Below are 24,875 nucleotides of genomic sequence, written 5' to 3'. Positions count from 1 at the left end.
TAGAAGAAGCAATAAAGAAACCAGGACTTGCAGGATTTGAAATAAAACTACTTTTCATTCCTAGTTCTCCAGAGGACAAAACTCTCAAAATAAGAAATGGCCTAGGAGCAAAAGTCAAATCCCAGGTACTATCAGGAAAACATAGTCATAAGTAAAGTTCAAGACAAGGACAGGTGCAGCAGCTCACAACTGCAATCCTAGTGCTTTGGGAAGCCAAGGTGGGAGGATTACTTGAGGCCAAGAGTTTGAGATCAACTTGGGCAACACAGCAAGACTCCAAGACTCCTTCTCTGCAAAAGAAAGAAAAAAAAAAGAAAAAAAACAATTTTGAGACATAATCTCGTTCTGTCACCTGGCTGGAGTGCAGTGGCATGATCATGGCTTACTAAAACCTCTGTCTCCTGGGTTCAAGCCATTCTCATGCCTCAGCCTCCCAGGTAGCTGGGATTACAGGTACGCACCACCACACTCAGCTAATTTTTGTATTTTTAGTAAAGGCGGGGTTTCACCATGTTGGCCAGGCTGGTCTTGAACTCCTGGCCTTAAGTGATCTGCCACCACGCCCGGCCTCTGCAAAAAATTTAAAAATTAGCTGAACATAGTGGCACATGCCTGTAATCCCAGCTATTTCAGAGGTTGAGGCAGGAAGATCACTTGAGCCCAGGAGTTTGAGGTTACAGTGAATTATGATCATGCCACTGCACTACAGCCTGGGCAACAGAGTAAGAATCTGACTTAAAAAAAAAAAAAAAAGATGGCCGGTCGTGGTGGCTCACGCCTGTAATCCCAGCACTTTGGGAGGCCGAGGCGGGCAGATCACAAAGTCAGTACATCAAGACCATCCTGGCTAACACGGTGAAACCCCGTCTTTACTAAAAAAAATACAAAAGAAGAAATTAGCCGGACGTGGTGGTGGGCGCCTATAGTCCCAGCTACTCAGGAGGCTGAGGCAGGAGAATGGCATGAACCTGGGAGGCAGAGCTTGCAGTGAGCCGAGATCGCACCACTGCACTCCATACTGGGAGACAGAGCAAGACTCCGTCTCAAAAAAAAATAATTAATTAATTAATTTTTAAAAAGATAAGGATGTAGCTAGAAGACACTGGGTAGGCAGCCTCTACAATGGGCCCCAATGATCCCTACCTCCTGGTATTGAAACCCTCCGTATTCCCTTCCTTAGTGTGGGCTGGACTTTGCAACTTGCTCTTAAGGAATACAGCATGGCAAAAGTGTTGGATAGCATCTCTAACATTAGATTTTTAAAAAGACTATGGCTCATGTCTTACATGCCCTCTCTTGCTTTCTCACTTGCTGCCTTTGACCTGCTGTATGGAGACACTCATGTGGCAAGGAAGGAAGGCCTCCAGCCAAGAGCCACCAGGGAATGGGCTTTCAGTCCAACAACCAGCAAGGAGCTGAATCCAGCCCACTACTGCATGAGTAGACCTGGAAATAGATCTTCCCTAAGTGGAGCCTTCAGATGAAACCTATTATGGACTGAATGCTAGTGTCCCTCTGAAATTCACACAAAATCCTAACCTCCGTTGTGATGGTATTAGGTAAGGCATTTGGGAGATAATTAGGTTTAGATGAGGTAACAAGGGTGGGGCCCCCATAATGGGGTTGGTGCCCTAGAGAGGGGAAGCCAGCTGGGCTTATGGGTTGGGTGGGGACTGGGAGAACTTTTCTGTCTAGCTGAAGGATTGTAAACACGCCAATCAGCACTGTGAATAGCTAAAGGTTTGTAAACGCACCAATCAGCACTCTGTAAAAACGGACCAATCAGCAGGACATGGGTGGGGCCAAATAAGGGAATAAAAGCTGGCCACCCCAGCCAGCAGCGGCAACCCGTTTGGGTCCTCTTCTACAGTGTAGAAGGTTTGTTCTTTCGCTCTTCACAATAAATCTTGCTGCTGCTCACTCTGGGTCTACACTACCTTTATGAACTGTAACATTCACTGCCAAGGTCTGCGGCTTCGCTCCTGAAGTCAGCAAGGCCAAGGCCACGAACCCACCGGGAGGAACAAACAACTCTGAACGTGCCACCTTTAAGAGCTGTAACACTGTGAAAGTCTGCGGCTTCACTCCTGAAGTCAGCAAGACCAGGAACCCACCAGAAGGAACAAGCTCCAGTACATCTGAACATCTGAAGAAACAAACTCTGAACACACCGTCTTTAAAAACTGTAACACTCACCCTGACGGAGTCTCGCTCTGTCGCCCAGGCTGAAGTGCAGTGGTGCGATCTCGGCTCACTGCAAGCTCCGCCTCCCGGGTTTACGCCATTCTCCTGCCTCAGCCTCCGGAGTAGCTGGGACTACAGGCGCCTGCCACAGCGCGGCTAGTTTTTTGTATTTTTTAGTAGACATGAGGTTTCACTGTGTTAGCCAGGATGGTCTCAATCTCGTGACCTCGTGATCTGCCCGTCTCGGCCTCCCAAAGTGCTGGGATTACAGGCTTGAGCCACCGCGCCCGGCCCGCAGCTTCATTCTTGAAGTTCCCACTGGAAGGAATAAATTCGGGACACAGCCTTATAAGAGGAGAAAGAGGCTAAGTGTGGTGGCCGCCACTTGGAATCCCAACACATTGGGAGGCCAAGGCAGGAGGATTGCTTGAAGCCAAGAGCTTAACACCAGCTTGGACAACACAGTGAGACCCCCATTTCTATGAATAAATAAACAAATTAGCCACGCACGTGGCTCACTCCTGTCATCCCAACATTTTGGGAGGCCAAGGCAGGAGATTTACTTGACACCAGGAGTTCAAGATCAGCCTGAACAACATAGTGGGATCCTGTCTCTACAGAAAAATTAGCCAGGCGTGTTGGTGTGAGTCTGTAGTCCCAACTACTACTCTCAAAGCTGAGGAATGAGGATCATTTGAGCCTAGGAGTTTGAGGTTACAGTGAACTGTAATTGTACCACTGTGCTCTAGCCTGGGGGACAGCGAAACGCTGTTTTTTTGTTTTGTTTTTTTAAAAAAAGGATGAGAACCAAAGCTCCTTCTCTCCCTGCCAGGTGAGGACACAGTGAGAAGGTGGCTGATTGCAAGCCAGGAAGACGGTCTCCTCATGAGGAAATGAATTGTCTGGCATCTTTATCTTGGACTTCCCAGCCTCCATAACTGTGAGAAATAAATGTCTGTTGTTTTAGCCACCCAGTCTGTGGTATATTGTTAGGACAGGCTCAGCTGACTAAGTGATTAATACCAAGAAGCGGTTTGCTGCTGTAACAAGTAACAAAGTGTGGAAACAGCTTTGGAACTGGGTAGTAGGTAGAGGCTGGAAAAGTTTTGTTTTTAGAGACAGGGTCTGCCAGATGCGGGGGCTCACGCCTGTAATCCCAGCATTTTGGGAGGCTGAGGCGGGCAAATCACGAGGTCAGGAGTTCAAGACCAGCTTGGCAAACATGGTGAAACCCTGTCTCTATTAAAAATACAAAAAAAAATTAGCTGGGCATAGTGGCAGGCACCTGTAATCCCAGCTACTTGGGAGGCTGAGGCAGGAGAATCACTTGAACCCAGGAGGCAGAGGTTACAGTGAGCCGAGATCTCGCCACTGCACTCCAGCCTGGGAGACAGAGTGAAACTCCATCTAAAATAATAATAATAATAATAATAATAGAGACAGGGTTTTGCTCTGTCACCCAGGCTGGAGTGCAGTGGTGCAATCATACCTCACTGCAGCCTTGAACTCCTGGGTTCAAGCAGTCCTCCTACCTCAGCCTCCTGAGTAGCTGAGATTATAGGTGCAGGCCACCATGCCTAGATTTTATTTTTTTTAAAAGATGAGGTCTCACTTTGTTGCCCTTGGTTTGTAATGATCCTCCTGTCTTGTTCTCCCAAAGTACTGGGATTACAGGCATGAGCCACCAAACCCAGCCTGAGGCTGGAAGAGTTTTGAAGAACATGCTAGAAAAAGCCTAGATTGCTGTGAAGGGACCATTAAAGGTGATTCTGGAGAAGGATCAGAAAGAAAAGGGGAGCTGTAAAGAAAACTTGCCTGTTAGAGAATACATAGTCATGTACAAGATGTTGGTAGAAATATAGACAGTAAAGACCAGTTACAGTTTCAGGTGGAAATTAGGAGTATGCTATTAGAAACTGAAGGAAAGGTGGCTGGCATGGTGGCTCATGCCTGTAATCCCAGCGCTTTGGGAAGCCGAGGTGGGCGGATCACTTAAGGTCAGGAGTTTGAGACCAGCCTGGCCAACATAGTGAAGCCACATCTCTACTAAAAATACAAAAAATCAGCAGAGCATGATGGCAGGCACCTGTAATCCCAGCTACTCGGAAGGCTGAGACGGGAGAATCACCTGAACCCGGGAGGCGGCGGTTCCAAGGAGCTGAGATCGCTCCACTGCAGTCCAGCCTGGGTGACAGAGTGAGACTCTGTCTCTGCGGGAAAAAAACAAAAAGACAAAACAAAACAAAAACTGGAGGAAAGGCCATCCTTATTATACAGTCTCAAAGAACTTAACTAAATTGTATTCATGCTCTAGCGTTTTGTGGAAGGTAGGCCTTGCAAGAAATGAAGTGGAATATTTAGCTGTAGATTTTTTTTTTTTTTTTTTTGAGACAGAGTTTCACTTTTGTCGCCCAGGCTGGAGTGCAATGGCACAATCTCCGCCTCCTGGGTTCAAGGGATTCTCTTGCCTCAGCCTCCTGAGTAGCTGGGATTACAGGCGCCCACCACCACACCCAGATAATTTTAGCTGTAGAGATTTCTAAGCAGTTTTGAAGGAGTGGCTTGATGCCTCCTGACCGCTTTAAAGTAAAATTTGAGAAGTGAGAAATAAATTGAAGAAGGAATTGTTAAGCAAAAAGGAACCACAACTTCAAGATTGGAACATTATCCGCCTGTCCATATTGTAAAAAATGAAAAAGGATATTCAGAAAAGAACACCAAGGGTGTGGATAACTGACCTTTGGATAAAGAGATTGGTGTGGGTGCAAACCACAGACCTAATCAACCATCTCAACAGAAGCCACAGGATTGTACCAGCGGAAACCCTGCCAACTGGGATTGAAGGAAACAAAGCAGGACGGAATGAAGGAAAGCTACAGACATGCATTATCCTTCAAGAAAAGGGAAGGAGGACTCCAAAGGTGATTCAGAGATCATCAGAGCTGCTTCTCCCACCACAGGCCTAGATTGCACAGGCTGAGAACAAGGCTTGTCTCCACCGCGGGTGGGTGTGACATTCAGCAGAGGTGGGTGGGTAGGCCCCTGCAGAGAGCCACTTGGGTGGTACTCCACAAAGCCCAAAGGGGCATACTGCTTGCACAGCTGCACCCCAGTGAATCAGTCGGGCACAGCATTGCACCAAAGACAATTCTTTCTTTCTTTTTTTTAGGAGACAAGGTCTTACACTGTTGCCCAGGCTGGAGTGCAGTGGCATGATCATAGTCCACTGTAGCATCGAACTCTTGGCCCCAAGTGACTCTTCTGCCTCAGCCCCCCAAGTAGCAGTGACTCCAGGTGTGCACGTCCACATATGGCTAATTTTAAAATTATTTTTAGAGATGGGGGTCTCACTCTGTTGCCCTGGCTGGGCTCAGACTCCTGACCTCAAGGGATCTTCCTGCCTCAGCTTCCCAAAGTGTTGGGATTACAGGCATGAGGCACCACACCGGGCCGAGTATTATTTTTGAGACTTAAAATCTCATGGTATTTGCCCTGGTAGGTTTTGGACTTACTTGGGATCCATCACCCCTTTCTCTCTTCCAATTTCTTCCTTTTGGAATGGGAATGTATATCCTATGCCTGTCCCACCCATTGTATTTTGGAAACACATAACTTACCTGGTTTCACAGATTCACAGCTGGAGAGGAATTTTGCCTCAAGATGAATTGTACCTCGAGTCTCTACCATATCTGCTCTAGATGATATCAGATGAGACTTCAGAGTTGATGCTAAAATGAGTTAAGACTTTGCAGGCAGTTGAGATAGAAAGAATGTATTCTGCACGTGAGAAAAACATGAATTTGGAGGTACAATGGCACTAAACAGGAGGCCGTGCTGTAATCTCTACAGGGACTGTCACATTTTATTGCTTGAAAACGCCAGGTTAAACATAAGCATTTCCATCCCTCTCCCCAAACCTCTAATAACAATTCAAAAAAGATTTGTTGTCATCAACATTATTTTAAGGCATAAACTAACAAGGATAAAGAGAATGAAAGAAAGGTAGGCCTGTGGCTTATACCTCTAATCCTAGCAGTTTGGGAGGCCAAAGCGCAAAGATCACTTGAGGCCAGAAGTTTGAGACCAGCATGGGCAATATAGCAAGATCCTCATCTCTACAAAAAGAAAAAAAAAAAAATTAGCTGGATATGGTGACACATGCCTGTAGTCCAGCTATTTGAGAAGCTGCAGCAGGAGGATTACTTGAGCCTAGGAGTTTGAGGCTGCAGTGAGCTATGATCGCACCACTGTACTCCAGCCTGAGTGACAGAGTGAGACCCCATCTCCTAAAAAAAGAAAGAAAAAAAAGAGAGAGAGAGAATGAAAGAAAACAACAGTAATAAAATTTGGGAAGCTGTGAAGCAGATTAATATTAAGAAAACTGAATCCTAAGCTTGATGGCAAAAAATTGAGAAGCTACAGAATCCCCAAAAGACTCCAGCCTTGGCAGTAGCTGGCACCTCAGAAGTGAGAGTGAAAATGGGGCTGTAACCAGGTGGATTATCGAAAGGAAAGCAATACATTCCTGGATTCCCCCTTTTTTTCCACATTTTACTGTGAAATTTTCTTTTTTTTTTTTTTTTTTTTTGAGACAGAGTCTCACTTTGTCACCCAGGCTGGAGTGCAGTGGCACAATCTCAGTTCACTGCAACCTCTGCCTCCTGGGCTCAAGTAATTCTCATGCCTAAGCCTCCAGAATAGCTGGGATTACAGGGGTGTGCCAATGCACCCGGCTAACTTGTATTTTTTGTAATTTCGTATTTTTTGTAGAGACGGGGTTTCTCTATGTTGGTCAAGCTGGTCTCAAACTCCTGACCTCAAGTGATCCACCCACCTCGGCCTTGCAAAATCCTGGGATTACAGGTGTGAGCCAGCGCACCCAGCCGAAGTTCACATTTTAAATTTGTCTCTTCTCTTTTTGGGAATATCTAAATGGAAAAAGAAAAACACAAAACAGACATATCTTTTTTTTTTTTTTTTTTTTTTTGAGACGGAGTCTCGCTCTGTCACCCCAGCTGGAGTGCAGTGGTGTGATCTTGGCTCACTGCAACATCCGCCTCCCAGGTTCAAGCAATTCGCCTGCCTCAGCCGCCCTAATAGCTGGGATTACAGGCATGTGCCATCACGCCAAACTAATTTTTGTATTTTTAGTAGAGATGGGGCTTTACCATGTTGGCCAGGCTGGTCTCGAACCCCTGACCTCAGGTGATCCACCTATCTCGGCCCCCCAAAGTGCTGAGATTACGGGGATGAGCCACCAGGTCTGGCCCCCATATCATCATTTTTATGAGAAATTTATTTCTCTTCATATGAGTAAAGTTTTATTAAATCAGCTTAACTATAAAATAAATATATAAAAATTTTAAAGGCAAAAAACATGACTAATGAGGTAAACATCAATGGCTGAAAATTTGGAAAATTAGATGTGTGTGTGTGTGTGTGTGTGTGTGTAAATTTAGGCTTCCAGTAATAATAAGCATTACTGTAATTTTCACCCTAAGTGAACCACTTTAAAATGTGCGCCTTTCTTGAGTAACCATTGTAAATATAAATTGGACATTCACAGACTGAAAAGATTTAAAACTAATGACTGGATGTTATGGCAAACAGTATGGAGGTTCCCCAAAAAATTTAACAATAGAACTGATCTAGCAGGCTTGCTACTGAGCATATATCCAAAGAACATGAAGTCAGTATGTCAATGACATATCTTTCTTCCACATTCATTTGAGCATTATTCACAATAGCCAAGAAATGGTGTATTTATACCACATTTTCTTTATCCATCTATCAATAGATGAATAGATGAAGAAAATGTGGTATAGATACACCATGGAATACTATTCAACCTTAAAAAAGAAGGAAATCCTGTCATTTGTGAAAACATTGATGAATCTGGAGGACGTTATGCAAAGTGAAATAAGACAGGCACAGAAAGACAAATACTCTATGATCCCATTTATATGTGGAATCAAAAAAAACCAAACTCGGCCAGGTGCAGTGGCTCATGCCTGTAATCCCAGCACTTTGGGAGGCTGAGGCGGGCTGATCACTTGAGGTCAGGGGTTTGAGACCAGCCTGGCCAACATGGTGAAACCCCATCTCTACTAAAAATAAAAAAATTAGCTGGGCATGGTGGTGGGCACCTGTAGTCCCCAGCTACTTGGGAGGCTGAGGCAGGAGAATTGCTTGAACCTGGGAGGAGGAGGTTGCACTGAGCTAGGATTACACCACTGCACTCTAGCCTGGGCAACAGAGCAAGACTCCATCTCAAAAAAAAAAAAAAAAAAGAAATAATAAATAATGTATATTATGGATGTGTACCCATATGAAGGCATCTGGATTTTTCCAACCTCATCCTTTTTAAAAGCTTTGTATAATTTTACTATGGGTGTACAATGGATGGACATTTAGTTTTTTTACATGGATGGACATTTAGTTTTTTTTACAGTTTTTTAGTATTTAACAATGCTTTGATGACCATTTTTGTGCAAACATTTTTATACATTGCCTGATTATTTCTTTAGAATACGTTCTAAAGAAGTTATTAGGTTAAATGTTAAGCATATTTTATGCATTGATGTTTCTGGTTAGAAAGATGATGGAATTTGCACCACTTGCTTCTACATTACATGAGAATGTCCATTTCATTACAACATTCTCAACACTGGAAAAATCTTCATTTTATCAATTGGTGGTGAAAAATGATAAAACATCATTCCTTTAATTGTATTTCTTGATTATTAGCAGGACTGACCATCTTTTCCTCAGTTTATGACTATTTGGAAATTGCCTATTGTGTCTTTGTGCATATTTCTAGTGGGAAATATGGTTTTTAATATTTTGGTTTGTCTGTTTGTTTTTTGAGACAGAGTCTCACTCTGTCACCCAGGCATGATCTCAGCTCACTGCAGCCTCCACCACCCGGGTTCAAGAGATTCTCCTGCCTCAGCCTTCAAAGTAGCTGGACAGGCACGTGCCACCATGCCCGGCTAATTTTTTGTATTTTTAGTAGAGATACGGTTTCACCGTGTTAGCCAGGATGGTCTCGAACTCCTGACCTCGTGATCTGCCTGCCTTGGCCTCTCAAAGTGCTGGGATTACAGGCATGAGCCACCATGCCCAGCCGGTTATTAATTTTTAAATTGACAAACATTGTACATATTTATAATGTACAACATGTTTTGAAATATGTTGTTTGCCTTTTTCTAATTGATCTTTGAAATTATTTTGCCCCCAGTATCCTACAACCTGTTTATGTGTTCCACAGATACGACCGCCACATACCATGATAGGTTCTTAGAATAAAATGATATGCAGGAGAGTCACAGACCCTATCTTCACGGGCTAGGCAAATTGGTAAGGAGTTACAACAAAGTGGGATCGGTGCTATACCTGTGGAAGTTCACTATTCTAGAGAGTTCAAAAATGTGACAAATACACACTCTGGGAGGTCAGTAGAGGCTTCCATGAGGACGTGGTATTTCCCTGGATGAGGATGAGCATAGTGGCCAGTTCAAGTAGGAGTGGTAAGAGCCAAGAGGGTTCCAGTCAGAAATGAGGCTAAAGGGATTAGAGAGAATTTTTGACTAGTGAATTGAAAACACTGAAGAGTAGAAAATAGAAAAGTGCTGGGAGATAAGCTTGGATAAGTAAAGAAGGGACAGATTATTAAGAGTTTAAGAGGCCAGGCATGTTGGCTCATGCCTGTAATTCTAGAACTTTGGGAGGCCAAGGCTGGCAGATCACCTGAGGTCAGGAGTTCGAGACTAGCCTGGCCAATGTGGTGAAACCCTATCGCTACTAAAAATACAAAAAGTTAGCCAAGCATGGTGGCACACACCTGTAATCCCAGCTACTTAGGAGGCTAAGGCACAAGAATTCCTTGAACCCGGGAGACAGAGGTTGCAGTGAACCAAGATTACGCCACTGTACTCCAGCCTAGGCAACAGAATGAGACTCTGTCTCAAAAAAAAAAAATAGTGAGTTAAGCAGAACTCTGAAAATTTTACATAATGAGAAGTGTGGTACCTGGGTTGGTTCATCTTTTCACCTTTTCACTCTGCCATTCTCGATTTTATGATATCTCTTTTTCTGGTCCCGTGATATCTCCCCTTATACTCACAATAGCTGTGGCAATTCTAAGCATTGCACCCTCACACAATCATGTTCAGTGGCTTGGAAAAAATAGGTCTTATCTCTGTTAAAGAGGAAAGTCTTTCCCAGAAGCTTCTGTAAGAATTCTTCATCTCTCATTGGCCAGAACCCGAACACAGGGGCCAAGCTGCACTGACTGCCAGGAAGGTGAGCATCTGGTATTTCATTTTCTGTGGTGGGAGGCACTTCTATCTGCAGGGAAACGTGATAACCTTGGGACAGGAAACCAACAGTGTTGTTCTCTGCATTTGTAAAGTTTTGAGCAAACAAATGATGTGATCAGGCTTATATTTAATTCTGTATTCTTCCAGGTCTTCTTCCTCCTTTCACATTACTCTCCATCACCTCCTTCCTCTACTCTCAACCACCACTTTTTCACCTAGTTCTCCTACATTTTGAAAAAAAAAAATTCTTTTTTAAAGAGAAGAGGTCTTACTATGTTGCCCAGGTTAGTCTGGAACTCCTGAACTCAAGCAATCTCTCCACTTTAGCCTCCTGAGCTACCATGCCTGGTGCCTTTTTTTTTGTAATGGAGTCTCACTCTGTCACCCAGGCTGGAGTGCAGTGGCATGATCTCAGCTCACTATAACCTCTGCCTCCTGGCTTCAACCAATTCTTCTGCCTCAGCCTCCTGAGCATGTGGGACCACAGGCACGCACCACCACACCCAGCTAATTTGTGTATTTTTAATGGAGATGGGGTTTTACCATGTTGGCCAGGCTGGTCTCAAACTCCTCACCTCAGGTGATCTGCCCACCTTGGCCTCCCATCTAGTTTTTGTATTTTTAGTAGAGATGGGTTTCACCATACTGGCCAGGCTGGTCTCAAACTCCTGACCTCAAGTGATTCGCTTGCTTCAGCCTCCCAAAGTGCTGGAATTACAGGCATGAACCCCAGCACCCAGCCTGCCCTAAATAGAAGGTGCCTGACTTGATGTTTTAAAATGTCCTAAAACAACTAACATTTTGGGTTACAAGGACGCTCAGTTTGCTTGGTATTGCCACTGGTATGTTAACCAAGACTTACTTAATTTCCACTATTAACATAAATAATGATACAGTCACTTAGGTTGTGTGCCTTGCCTAACACTTTATTGGTAAAATGTTTGTAGAATGAATAGCTTTTAAATAAATAAGTCTCCAATCCACATCATTCACTTTTAAAGACCAAAAAGTGACATAGTCACATCTGACACTCCCATTATGTCTACTTGTGCCATATTAAAAACATGTGAAAACCGTGGCAGGCCGACTTGGCTAGATGATCCTTTTTTTTTCAAACTGTGATGCAAATCCACTGAATTTCTTTCAAGTTTGATGGCCACATCAGTTAAGCATTCTAGAAAATGTTTTTTGAAAACGCATTGTTTGTTCTGAAGCTGTCTGGAACTTATTTTTATGAGTGCTGATTTGGACTTCTAGCTGACCAGAGATAATCAGACTTGCTCTCACACATTCTGGCCTATAACTTGGTCTGATTTTACCAGTTTTCCTTGCATCCTGAATGTCAGTCTAAACTCAACAGCAGCTAGTCAACAAAAGTTGTGGAGTATGTATGTGGACATTATGGAAGAAAGTTTATGCTTCAGCTCATGTAACATAATCAATAACAAACTTTTTTTTTTTTTTGAGACAGGGTCTCTGTTTCCTAGGCTGGCATGCAGTGACGTGATTTTGGCTCACTGCAGCCTTGACCTCCCAGGCATTGATCCTCCCATGTCAGCCTCCCAAGTAGCTGGGACTACAGGTGCACACCACCGTGCCTGCTAATTTTTGTATTTTTAGTAGAGACAAGGTTTCTCCATGTTCCCGAGGCCGGTCTCGAACTCCTGGGCTCAAGCAATCCACCCACCTCGGCCTCCAAAGTGCTGGGATGATAGACATGAGCCACCATGTCTGGTCAATAACAAATATTTTAAGCACCTTTTTAAATTAATTAATTAATTAAATTTTGAGATGAGTTTTGCTCTGTTGCCCAGGCTGGAGTACAGTGGCACAATCTCGGTTCACTGCAACCTCTGCCTCCCGGGTTCAAGCAATTCTCCTGCCTCAACCTACCAAGTAGCTGGGATTCAGTCACCCACCACCACACCCAGGTGAGTTTTGTATTTTTTAGTAGTGACAGGGTTTTGCCATGTTGGCCAGGCTGGTCTTGAACTCCTGACCTCAGGTGATCCACCCACCTCGGCCTCCCAAAGTACTGGGATTACAGGTGTGAGCCGATGCACCTGGCCCTTTTTTTTTTTTTTCTAAGATGGAGTCTCACTTTGTCGCCCTGGCTGGAGTGCAGTGGTGTAATCTCGGCTCACTGCAACCTCTGCCTCCTGGGCTCAAGTGATTCTCCTGCCTCAGTGTCCTGAGTAGCTGGGATTGCAGGCACCTGCCACCACGCCCAGCTATTTTTTTGTATTTACTGGTAAAGAAGGGGTTTCACCAAGTTGAGTCTTGAACTTCTGACCTTAAGTGATCCACCCACTTCAGCCTTTCAAAGTGCTGGGATTACAGGCGTGAGCCACCATGCCTGGCCTAAGCACCTGTTGATACTTCAATAAAAGTTAAATGTTTTAGAAACGAGTTACATATGAGTACTTTATGCTAGTGATTATTGAATAAATGAGTTTTTGTGCCATACGTGAAAGATACGAACAATGGTTTGAGATCATGGAGTTACAGATTAATGTTAGTTCATGTTGGTTTTGAGTGAGCCTGGAGTCAGGGAAATTGCAGGGAATTTAAGATACTCATGTTGAGTCTAAGCTCTGCCACTTGTAAGTGTCACCTTTGGGAAGGGCATTTCACCTTGCTTAGATGTGGTTTCCTTATTTGTAAAATTGAACTAGTGACTATGGCTCTTACCTCCTCTCTGAGCTGGTATCAAGACCATATGAGAGAGTACGCATGTTATTTTCAATGGAAGTACAGTAGTCGCTCCTATCCATGGGGGATACGTTCCAAGACCCCAAGTATCTAGTAGCCTGAAACCTCAGATATAGTACTAAATCCTATATATAGTATGTTTTTTCCTATACATACATACCTATGATAAAGTTTAATTTATAAATTAGGCACAAGAGGTTAATAACTAATAATAAAATAGGACAATTATAACAATATACAGTAATAAAAGTTATGTGACTGTGGTCTCTGTCTCTCAAAATATCTTATTATATTATACTTACCTATTTTACAACTGCGGTTGACTACAGGTAACTGAAACCACGGGTAGCAAAACCACCGACAAGGGAATACTGTTGTTCAATCTTGAGTTACTACATACGTTGTCAAGTTTTTTCTTTTTGAGATGGAGTTTCACTCTTGTCACCCAGGCTGAAGTGCAATGGCATGATCTGGGCTCAATGAAATCTCCGCCTCCCGGGTTCAGGCGATTCTCCTGCCTCAGCCTCCCAAGTAGCTGGGATTACAGGCATGCACCACCATGCCCAGCTAATTTTTTATTTTTTAGTAGAACAGGGTTTCTCCATGTTGGCTAGGCTGGCCTTGAACTTCTGACCTCAGGTGATTCACCTGCCTCAGCCTCCCAAAGTGTTAGGATTACGAGCGTGAGCCACCACACCCGGCCATACATTGTCAGTTTGTAAGCTCCTTGATTGATATGTTTGCACATGACTTACCACATGAAATAAACGTACCATAAGCAATGTCTCTATAGTATACTGTGCAATTATGAAATAGAGTCTGTTTGTCTCCAGATTAACTCAGCTAAGGGCATGGCATACTTTCTTCTATCTTTATGATGAGACACAGATTTCCTATTAAAAAGCATATCTTTTATTTGAAAAGGTTGAGTAGGATGATTCTTAAGAAAAAAAAAAGTGCCATATGGATAAATATAGGTACTAAAACCCATTCTAATAATACCTTTGGCTCTAGGCCCACAATGCTATATTTTTATTAGATTTTGAACTGCAAGTGATTTCACCCACTTTAAACTCTTGCTTTCCACCTATAGTTGTTTATGAGATGGTGGCAATAATCACACTGACCTTAGTAGACCCGCCTCCTTTCCTGATTGATCTATTTCTGTTATATTTTTGCGAACTAATAAAAATTTTACTTGCTGAAATATTTTTCATTAAAGGCCTGTAAAAGAAATACTGATATTTTACAGCCATGGTTGCCTTCTTTTTCTACTTTAGTTTAAAGACGTTTCTTTCATCCTTCTGCCACAAAGAAGAGATTAAGCATTCTGTCCTAGTTCTGCATCTGCCTATAAATCAAGCACTCTTCTGGTAAGATTTATACTTTCTGGTAAGATTTATATATATATTTTCCTCTGCCTGTATTTTGTTTCTTTTTACTTTGTAGTTTGAAATAATTTCAAATTTACAGAAAAATTTCAAGAATAGTTCAGGGAACTCCCATTTCCTGTTTGTCCAGAGACAACATCAAGTTTTGCTATCTTGTTACTGTCCTTAACAGCAAAAGGATCGGCCGGGCGCGGTGGCTCAAGCCTGTAATCCCAGCACTTTGGGAGGCCGAGACGGGTTCCATACCACCATGCCCAACTAATATTTTTTAAATTTTTTTATGTAGAGATGGGGTCTCACTGTGTTTCCCAGGCTGGTCTCGAGCTCCTGGCCTCAAGCAATCCTCCCTCCTTGGCCTCCCAAATTGTTGGGATTATAGGTGTGAGCCATCGCACCAGTCAAGGCTATGCATTTTTGGGGAGGATATCACAGTCATGGTGAGAGCTTTACTGACTGCATTCCCCTTAGGTAGCACATAATGTTAGTTTGTCCCAGAATGAGATTAATAGTGTTTGATGGCAAAGCTACTCTTTTTTTTTCGTTTCGTTTTTTGAGATAGAGTTTCACTCTTGTTGCCCAGGCTGGACTGCAATGGCACAATCTCTTTTCACTGCGACTTCTGCCTTCTGGGTTCAAGCGATTCTCCTGCCTCAGCCTTCCAAGTAGCTGGGACTACAGGCGCCTGCCAACACACCCAGCTAATTTCTGTATTTTTAATGGAGATGGGGTTTCACCATGTTGGCCAGGCTGGTCTCAAACTCCTGATCTCAAGTGATCCTCCTGCATCAGCCTTCTAAAGTGCTGGGATTACAGGCATGAGCCACCATGCCTGACCAAAGCTACTCTTTTGCATTTTATCATGAAAAACTACTTCATGGGGAGGAACTTTGGGGCTGTGTAAATATCCTGTTACTCATCCAACTTTCACCTTCCAGTTTTAGCATCAGTTGATGTTTCGTGCCTGAATTATTAGCATAATGATTAACAAGTGGCAGTATTCTAATTCCATCACTCCTTGTTCACTTACTACCTGGCATTCTACTCCAAGGAGGGTTTTTGTCTTCTCCCCCTCTATATATCTATTTATATAATATGGGTTTGTGAATTTCTGTTTTATTCAGTGGGATGTCATATGTTACTATCATTAGTTGTTTTGATGTTCAAATTGTCCCAGATTTGGCCAAAAGAAATTCCATTCAAGCTGACTTTTGGGTCCTTTTGATATGGGCCATCAGTCTATGAGCACTTCCTTATCTGGTACAACAGGATGTTGCAAACTCATCTTGTGGTTTTCATGCCCCAGACCTGGAACCAGCCATTTCTTCAAGAGCCTTTTTGGTGGAGAATGATACTTAGATACCAAGATCTGGGCATTAGGTGTGCTTATTGCTAAGGGGCCCTCATAGTGGACAGAGCCAGGGAATATATAAATACACATAGACACATAACAAGGAAAGAATGTATGACATTTGTAGAATTCTGTGAGACGTTGTTCTTTGTAAGGAAAGAGTGTTTGCCTGGTATTAAATAGTTTTACTACAGAACAGAGGATTCTCCATTCGGTATCTGTATCAGAGATAACAAAACTGTAATTGGATTTCACCATTTCACAGGCTTATATGAGCTAAGAGAATGGTGTTTGCTAGTTTCTACCTGAGCAAAGGTACTAAAAGTGTATAGACCATATCCTCATCTTTTTTTTTTTTTTTTTTTTTTGAGGCGGCATCTCACTCTGTTGTCCAGGCTGGAGTGCAGTGGCGCAATCTTGGCTCACTGCAACCTCTGCCTCCTGGGTTCAAGCAATTCCTCTGCCTCACCCTCCTGAGTAGCAGGGACTACAGGTGCACACTACCACACCCAGCTAATTTTGATATGTTTACTAGAGATGGGGTTTCACCATATTGGCCAGGCTGGTGTCAAACTCCTGACCTCATGATCCGCCCGCCTTGGCCTCCCAAAGTGCTGGGATTATAGGCGTGAGCCACCTCACCCAGCCTTTTTTTTTTTTTTTTTCTTTAAATTGAGATGGAGTCTCGCTGTGTTGCCCAGGCTGGAATGCAGTGGCGTGATCTCAGCTCACTGCAATTTCCGCCTCCCTGGTTCAAGCGATTCTCCTGCCTCCGCCTCCCGAGTAGCTGGGATTACAGGCATCCACCACTATGCCCAGCTAATTTTTGTATTTTTAGTAGAGACAGGGTTTCACCACGTTGGCCAGGCTGGTGTCAAACTCCTGACCTCAACTGATCTGCCCGCCTCTGCTTCTCAATGTGCTGGGATTACAGGCGTGAGCTACTGCGCATGGCTTACATCCTCACCTTGAAGCAGAGGCTTGGCCATACTAGTGGAACTTGGCAGTGGATCTGTGTCTGCCCCTCAGATCACATGGGCCACACCAGCTTGGAGGTCCTATGTGTAGGAAGAAACCCCACCTATAGCAGAGGGCTGGAAGCAGTGGGGGTAATGTTGGAAAGGTCCTTAGCATCGTCAGTAAAATGACCCACCTTTGATGGGTCTCTGCTTCTTGGTGGTAAAGTTCTCTAATTTGTTTTCACTTTCTTTAGCTTTTTATCTGCTCCCTGATTTTTTAAAATTAGAACACACTACATTTCTACTCAGAAAAAAAAAATACTTTTCATTTTGAAGCCCAAGAATGTTTTAAGAATGCTCAAAAGTCAGTAATAAGAGAGCAACTCGATTTTAAGATGGGCTAAAGATTTGACATCAGCAAAGAAGATATATGAGTAGCAATTAAACACATGAAAAAATGCTCAACATAATTAATTACTGGGGAGATGCAAATTAAAACCACAATAGATAACACTACACACTTGTCAGAATGGCTAAAATTTTAAAAACAGATAACACCAAGAACTGATAAGAATGTGGGACAACTGGAACACTTTTATACTGCTTTTTGGAAAGCAACTCGTCAATGTCTTATAAATGTATCATTTGACCAAGCAATCCCACTCCTGGATATTTACCCAAGTGAAATAAAAACTTATCATTATTCACACAAAAACCTGTATGGAATGTTTGTAATGACCTTATGTATAACCTCCAAAGACTGGAAACAACCATCATGTCTTCCATCTGGTGAATGAATACATGTAGTACATGACATATCCATGCAATAAAATACTGATATGCTTGGGGTATGTGTGTGTGTGATTTATATATTCCCTAGCTCTTCCACTATGAGGCTCCATAACAATGAGCAGGCCTAATGCCCAGATCTTGGTATCTAAGTACCATTCTCCAGTAAAAGGGCTCTTTGTAGAAATGGCTGGTTCCAGGTCTGGAGCATGGAAAGCACAAGATGAGTTTGCAACATCTTGTTGTACCAGATAAGGAAGTGTTCATAGACTGACTGGCCATATCAACATGGTGAGTCTCTAATGCATTTTGGTAAATGGAAGGCGCCAGACTCAAATAAACTAAGAGGCTAAATAGTAGAACGATTCTGTTTATATGATATCCTGGAATGAAGATCAGTGGTTATGAGGGAATGGTAGCGAAGGTGGAGGGGTTGAATACCAAGGAGAATACCAAGGAATTTTTGGGGGGTGGTGATAGATAGTTGGTGGTATTTACACAACTGCTAATCAAAACTCATATAACTGTACTCTGAAAAATGTGACTGTTACTGCACGTAAATTATGTCATCACCATTATTATCATGTGTTCATTTGAGTTTCCCTGAAACAGTTCCTGAGATCAGAATTTGGGTGCAATGGTTAGTATGGTGAGGAAGTGGAGAAGTGCAGGGAAGAGAGGAAACTGCTCATTCCAAAGGGGCTCCTTTTGAGACTGTAAAACGCATCTCAGAATTGTCCTGTCCTACCAAAGGGAGAGATATGTTTATCCACCAATTCCCGTCCCTCATGAATTAAAGTTTCTCTTGGGGGTTTCTACTCCCTGGTACTCCTGTGCAGCCAGAGAACTCCCTCAGGGAAGGAGACTCAGGTATTGCAGGTGATCTCGAGGGTGGGTTGAAGGGATGTGCGTGGGCATCAGTAGCATCTGCTGCAGTGTTTTCATTGATTATAAAACATTTAAAAGAAAGCCCTCTCCTGCTGAAGTAGGACTTTGATAATTGTGTGAACCTTGATGTCCTACTGATTTGTTCTCAAGACAGTCTCATCGAACCCATTAACACCACACAACCAGCCTGCTGTTGAGTTTCCTCTGCATGGCTGGTTTTGTGCCTTCAGGGTCCCTACTCCTTTCATTTTCCAAACCATTCTTTTTGGTTCTATGGAGCCAAATTCCATGTATCTCTTTTTGACACAGCGGCAGAAGGTGTCTGATAGGAACATATATGACTGTGGATCAGGGCATCTCATTGACTTAAGGAGCATTACCACTTGGGGGGCAACCTTAGAGACAAACAGTTTTCCACACTCCTGGTTTGTTGGTTTGAGGATGCTTCTGCAGGAGAAAGAATAGACAGATGTCAGCCGGACTTGCTAGGTTGCAGGTGACAGACCCTGGGTAACAGACAGTCCAAGGCACCTAAATCAAGCTGGGCTTTGCTGCCTCTAGAAGTCCAAGAAAGGTTTGGCACATTAAAATGAAGATTTAGGACATGTGTAGGCCTCAGAAACAATCAGAAGTAGGGTCTTAAGTGTCTCTGCAGCCTTGTGTCAACTCAATCCTCTTGCAGACCTGCTTTCCCCACAGGTCAGGGCATGGCTGCTGGCAGCTGCTGGCATTATATCCTAGGCCTCCAAATCACTAGAAAAGTCTGAGTTGACTCTCTTGGTTTCAAGTCAAAAATCATGGGGAAGAGCTCATTGGCCTGGCTTGGGTCAGATCCCTCGACTGGTCAACTGTGGGGTCTAAGAACATAACCAGTCCCACAAAGATTGTGCCTCTGGAATAAGGGGTATTTTTTCAGAGGATGGGGTGGCGATGTTTGGCAGGCAAAAATAATGAGTAAGAGAAAGAAAAAATAATGTCAGAGTCAAGACATAATCTATTAACACTTTTATATTGTTCAAATGAAAGGAGATCTGCATGAAGGATAGGTTAGTCAATGCTGCAGACATAAATCGATTCTCAAAGTTCCATGGTTTCTCATTCACATAATGTTCAACATGGGCAGGATAGTTCTCCTCAATATTGTAGTAATGCCATCTAGAACATGCAGTTGCCACAGTAGTGAAATAAAGGGTAGAGGAAAAATATTAACTCTTAAGTGCCTTGGGCCCAGAAGTGCCACATATCACTTTTTTGTGGTCTCCTGGCTAGACCTAGTTTCACAGCCCAACGCATCTGCAAAGCATGCTGAGAGATGTGGGGAGCACATCTGAATTTGGTGAGGACTGTCAAAAGGCATCATTGGTTGGGTGCAGTGGCTCAGGCCTGTAATCCCAGCACTTTGGGAGGCCGAGGTGGGCAGATCACTTGAGTCCTGGAGTTCAAGACCAGCCTGGCCAACATGGCAAAATCCCGTCTCTACTAAAATTACAAAAATTAGCCTGGTGTGGTGCTGCATGCCTGTCGTCGCAGCTACTTGGGAAGCTGAGGCGGGAAGATCACCTGAGCCCAAGATGTGGAGGTTGTAGTGAGCTGAGATTGTACCAGACCATTGCATTCCAGCCTGGGCCACAGAGCAAGACGCTGTTTTTTTTGTTTTGTTTTGTTTTGTTTTAAAAAAAAAAAAGGTCATTGTTGCTGCTCCACAATCAAATTGTTCACAAGGGACAGGAAGGGTCAGAGGACACTTCAGAGAGAAGGGAGAATTTGTCTCAGGTCTCAGAGGAGACTTCCGGCTTGGATAATTGGAGGGAAGAGGCAAGACAGCAGCATTTCTTGGTGCTCTTAAAGGACATGAAAGAGTTCAATTTAGTAGGATGGAGATTTATATAAAGGTGAGATCAGAGAACCAGATTGGGACGAGATTGCAGAATTCCTACCTACATTAATAGGTAGGAATTGAGGTATGACTGCAAGCTTTTCAGCCAGAGAGTAACATGAACTAGGTGAAAATGTCAAGAAGATTGATCTAGCCGCAATGTGTAGCTTGGCTTATGTTATTCTATGCGCAGTCTAATGGTAAGCACTCTGTTGACCTTAAAACATTCTTTAGAGGACTTCCATTTCTGGTAAAATGGCAGGCTAGATAGCCTGAAAAAAAGATCCCATTACAAAACACCTCAGATACAAGGAGACACAAATCCAGATGGCACTGGAGGCTCATTTTCTCTCCCACACTTAGCAAGAGGCTGCCTCAGCAGGTCTGTGTTTGCTCAGCAGAAGAACAGGTTTGCTGGTGGCTGAGCTCCAGAGCCTCTTCCATTAGAACAAACTAGTTTCATTGACCAGGAAGCTCCTATTGTTATAGCCTAATTTCTCAGTCAGTTAGAGGTACCTTGTACAAGCACACGGATCCACAAGACAGCAAGATGACGTGGGATCCATGTAGTCTGCTGATGTTCTGCCTGTAACTTTCCCAGTAAATTTCACCTTACGTTTACACCACATGTTGCTAGTGGTATGCATATCTGTGTCCTTTACATGGCAAGATAAACATCTTTTTATTTTATTTTATTTTATTTATTTATTTATTTGAGACGGAATCCTGCTCTGTTGCCAGGCTGGAGTGCAGTGGCACGATCTTCACTCACTGCAACCTCCACCTCCCGGGTTCAAGTGATTCTCGTGCCTCAGCCTCCCGAGTAGCTGGGACTACAGGCTCATGCCACCATGCCCAACTAATTTTTGTATTTTTAGTAGAGATAGGGTTTCATCATGTTGGCCAGAATGGTGTCTATCTCTTGAGCCACCTGCCTTGGCCTCCCAAAGTGCTGGGATTACATGCGTGAGCCACCACACCTGGCCAAACATCTTTTTATTTTATTTTTATTTTTTATTTTTAGACACAGGGTCTTGCTCTGTCACCCAGGCTGGAGTGCAGTGGAATGATCATAGCTCACTGCAGCCTCAAACTCTGGGCTCAAACAATCTTCCCGCCTAAGCCTCCCAAGTAGCTGGGACTACAGATGTGAGTCACCACGCCTGGCTAATTGAGTTCAAGACCAGCCTGACTAACACAGCGAAACCCCGTCCCTACTAAAAATAAAAAATAAAAAATAAAAAATAAATTAGCTGGGCATGGTGGCACGCACCTGTAATCCCAGCTACTCAGGAGGCTGAGGCAGGAGAATCGCTTGAACCCAGGAGGCAGAGGCAGAGGTTGCAGTGAGCTGAGATGATGCCATTTCACTCCAGCCCGGCCGACAGAGCAAGACTCCGTCTCAAATTAATTAATTAACTAATTACTTTGTAGAGATAGAGTCTCACTATGTTGCTCAGGCTGGTCTTGAACTCCTGGCCTCAAGCGATCCTCCCACCTCAGCTTACCAAAATTCTGAGATTACAGGCATGAGCCACTGTGCTTGGCTCATCTTTTAAAATGTATATCCAAATTGGTAACAAAGTAAGGGAAAACCTCAGAGGCCAAAAGTTGAATGCCACAAACTGGAAGAAGATATTTACAACCAACAAATAATTCATATCTAAAATATGTCAACAATTCTTAAAAATTAGTAAGAAGAAGACATACAATCCAAGGGGAGAAATGGACGAAAGATAAGAATAGGCAATTCACAGCCAGGCGCGGTGGCTCACGCCTATAATCCCAACACTTTGGGAATCTGAGACGGGTGGATCACAAGGTCAGGAGATTGAGACCATCCTGGCCAACATGCTGAAACCTCATCTCTACTAAAAATACAAAAATTAGCTGAGCATGGTGGCACACGCCTGCAGTCCCAGCTACTCAGGAGGCTGAGGCAGGAGAATTACTTGAACCCGGGAGGCGGAGGTTGCAGTGAGCTGAGATTGCGCCACTGCACGCCAGCCTGGGGACAGAGCGAGACTGTCTCAAAAAAAAAAAGAATAGGCAATTCACAGAAGAAAAAGTAAACATGGAGCATATGATGATTTCACCAGTAAATCAGAGAAATGGAAAATTAAAACCACATCATCATTTTATATTTTATACTGATTGAAAATTGAAAGTCCGGCAGTTTCCTGTGTAAGCTACACCTCATGGTAACCAAGAAATTGATAATGAAATATTTCTCTTTAGATACATAGTCTGCTAATATATTGAAAAGGAATGACGGAATCTCCAATGAAATCATGAACTAAGCAGTGATTATCAATAATTGCTGCCTTAACACACGAAACAGACATAACAAAATGTCATGTGCCTCCTAATGGAAGAATATACCACCACTTAAGAAATGTTCTTATTGGAAATTTGATCAGCTCTCTGGATGTAACACACACATTGCTGGAACATGTTAAACAGCACCCTGTGACTGCATTCAACAAAACCCAGACTGGGAAATTGCAGAACGCACCACCTGGTTTGTTCACCAAATAAATTGCTTGAAAGGGGACAAAGATGGTTTTTATTTGGATCCTGATTTGAGTGACAATAAAACAAGCAAACAAATTTTTAAAAGTGACAATTGAACTTAGATCATTTAATGGATATTTCATGATATTAAAGAATTATTGCAGTTATTTTAGGCATGATAGTGGTGGTGTTCTTACGTTTTTAAAGAGTGCTACAAAGGAACTTTCTGGAGGAGCTGGAAATAGTCTAGATCTTGATCGCGGTGGTGGTTTCACAGTTGTGTACATGTATATGTAAAAAAAAAAAATCACCATTCACTAAATTGTACTCTTAAGATTTGTGTACAGGTTCGGCTCATGCCTGTAATCTCAGCACTTTGGGAGGCTGAGGATGGTGGATCACTTGAGGTCAGGAGTTCAAGACCAGCCTGGCCAACATAGTGAAACCCTGTCTCTACTAAAAATTCAAAAATTAGCCGGGCGTGGTGGTGCATGCCTATAATCCCAGCTACTTGGGGGGCTGAGGCAGGAGAATCACTTGAACCCAGAAGGTGGAGGTTGCAGTGAGCTGAGATGGTGCCACTGTACTCCAGCCTGGGTGACAGAGAGAGACCCTGTCTCAAAAAAAAAAAAAAAAAAAAGATTTGTGTACTGTATGTTTTATCTCCAATTTTAAAAGGCAGAGTCCTTATTGTTTTAGGGATACATTATGAAATGTTTCAGATGAAGTAATCTCAGATATCTGAGATTAGCTTTCAAATGTTCCAAAATAGCCCATGATAGACTGGCCATGAGTTGGTAAATGTTGAAGTCAGGGGATAGTTTATAGTATAATTCTTGTACATGTGTGAAATTTTCCATAATATAAAGTTTTTAAAAAATGTCTGGTGAGATAATGTTGCTAAGTATAGAACAATGGAAACACTCTTAAACTGCTGGTGACAATGTCAATTGTCAATTGAATGACAATTTCATATTCTCTAATAAAACTGAAGATGGGTGCTATAACCCAGCAATTTCTCTGAGGTTATAACTTACACAAACACTAGCAGGTGTGCTTATACATGTCTGTGCATGTAAAACACTTCAGACATGGTTTATACTAAACCAAAAGAAAGAGAGAAGGTGCTATAGTCTGAATATATCTTCACAAATTCATGTGTTGGAAACTTAATACGCAATGCAACAGTGCTGGGAGGTGAGGTCTTTTGAGAGACATGTGGGTCATGTGGGCTCTGCCATCATGAGTAGATTGATGCCATTATGAAAGAAATTGATGGTGGGAGTTCAGCCATTTCCCCCCTTCTCGCCTTCCTTCAACCATGTGAAGACCCAGTGTTCCTCCTTCCAGAAAATGTAGCATCAAGGTACCATCTTGGAAGCAGAGGGCAGCTCTCACCAGACAAGGATCCCACTGGCACCTTGATCTAGGCTTCACAGCCTCCAGACTGTGAGAAAAAAAAAGTCTGTTCTTTATAAATTACTCAGTCTCAGGTATTTTGTTACAGCGATGGACTAAAACAGAAACAACTCAAAGATCAATTGACAGAGAATGAATAAATAAATTGTGATGAGGCCAGGTGTGGTGGCTCACGCCTGTAATCCCAGCACTTTGAGAAGCTGAGGGGGGCAGATCATGATGTCAAGACATCAAGACCATCCTGGCCAACATGGTGAAACCCCGTTTCTACTGCAAATACAAAAATTAGCTGGGCGTGGTAGTGTGCGCCTGTAGTCCCAGCTACTTGGGAGGCTGAGGCAGGAGAATCGCTTGAACCTGGGAAGTGGAGGCTGCAGTGAGCTGAGATTGTGCCACTGCACTCCAGCCTGGCGACAGAGCAAGACTCTGTCTCAAAAAAAAAAAAAAAAATTGTGATGTATTCACCCAATAATA

The 24,875-nt window shown here is 43.2% G+C and overlaps 1 long non-coding RNA gene across 1 annotated transcript; it reads left to right on the top strand.

Annotated features, from left to right (window-relative positions):
• Positions 1 to 12,386: 12,386 nt before the first annotated feature.
• LOC110743924 lies at positions 12,387 to 23,424 on the top strand. The gene is made up of 3 exons (XR_002523745.1): positions 12,387 to 12,436; positions 14,498 to 14,590; positions 22,707 to 23,424. It is a non-coding gene; the product is annotated as an uncharacterized LOC110743924 (long non-coding RNA).
• The last annotated feature ends 1,451 nt before the right edge of the window (positions 23,425 to 24,875 follow it).

This window comes from Papio anubis, chromosome 8 (assembly GCF_008728515.1).
Source record: "Papio anubis isolate 15944 chromosome 8, Panubis1.0, whole genome shotgun sequence".
In the NCBI taxonomy this organism is placed as follows: domain Eukaryota; kingdom Metazoa; phylum Chordata; class Mammalia; order Primates; family Cercopithecidae; genus Papio; species Papio anubis.
The sequence above is the reverse complement of the archived record's forward strand: the minus strand, read 5'-3'. Positions and strand labels throughout refer to the sequence as shown.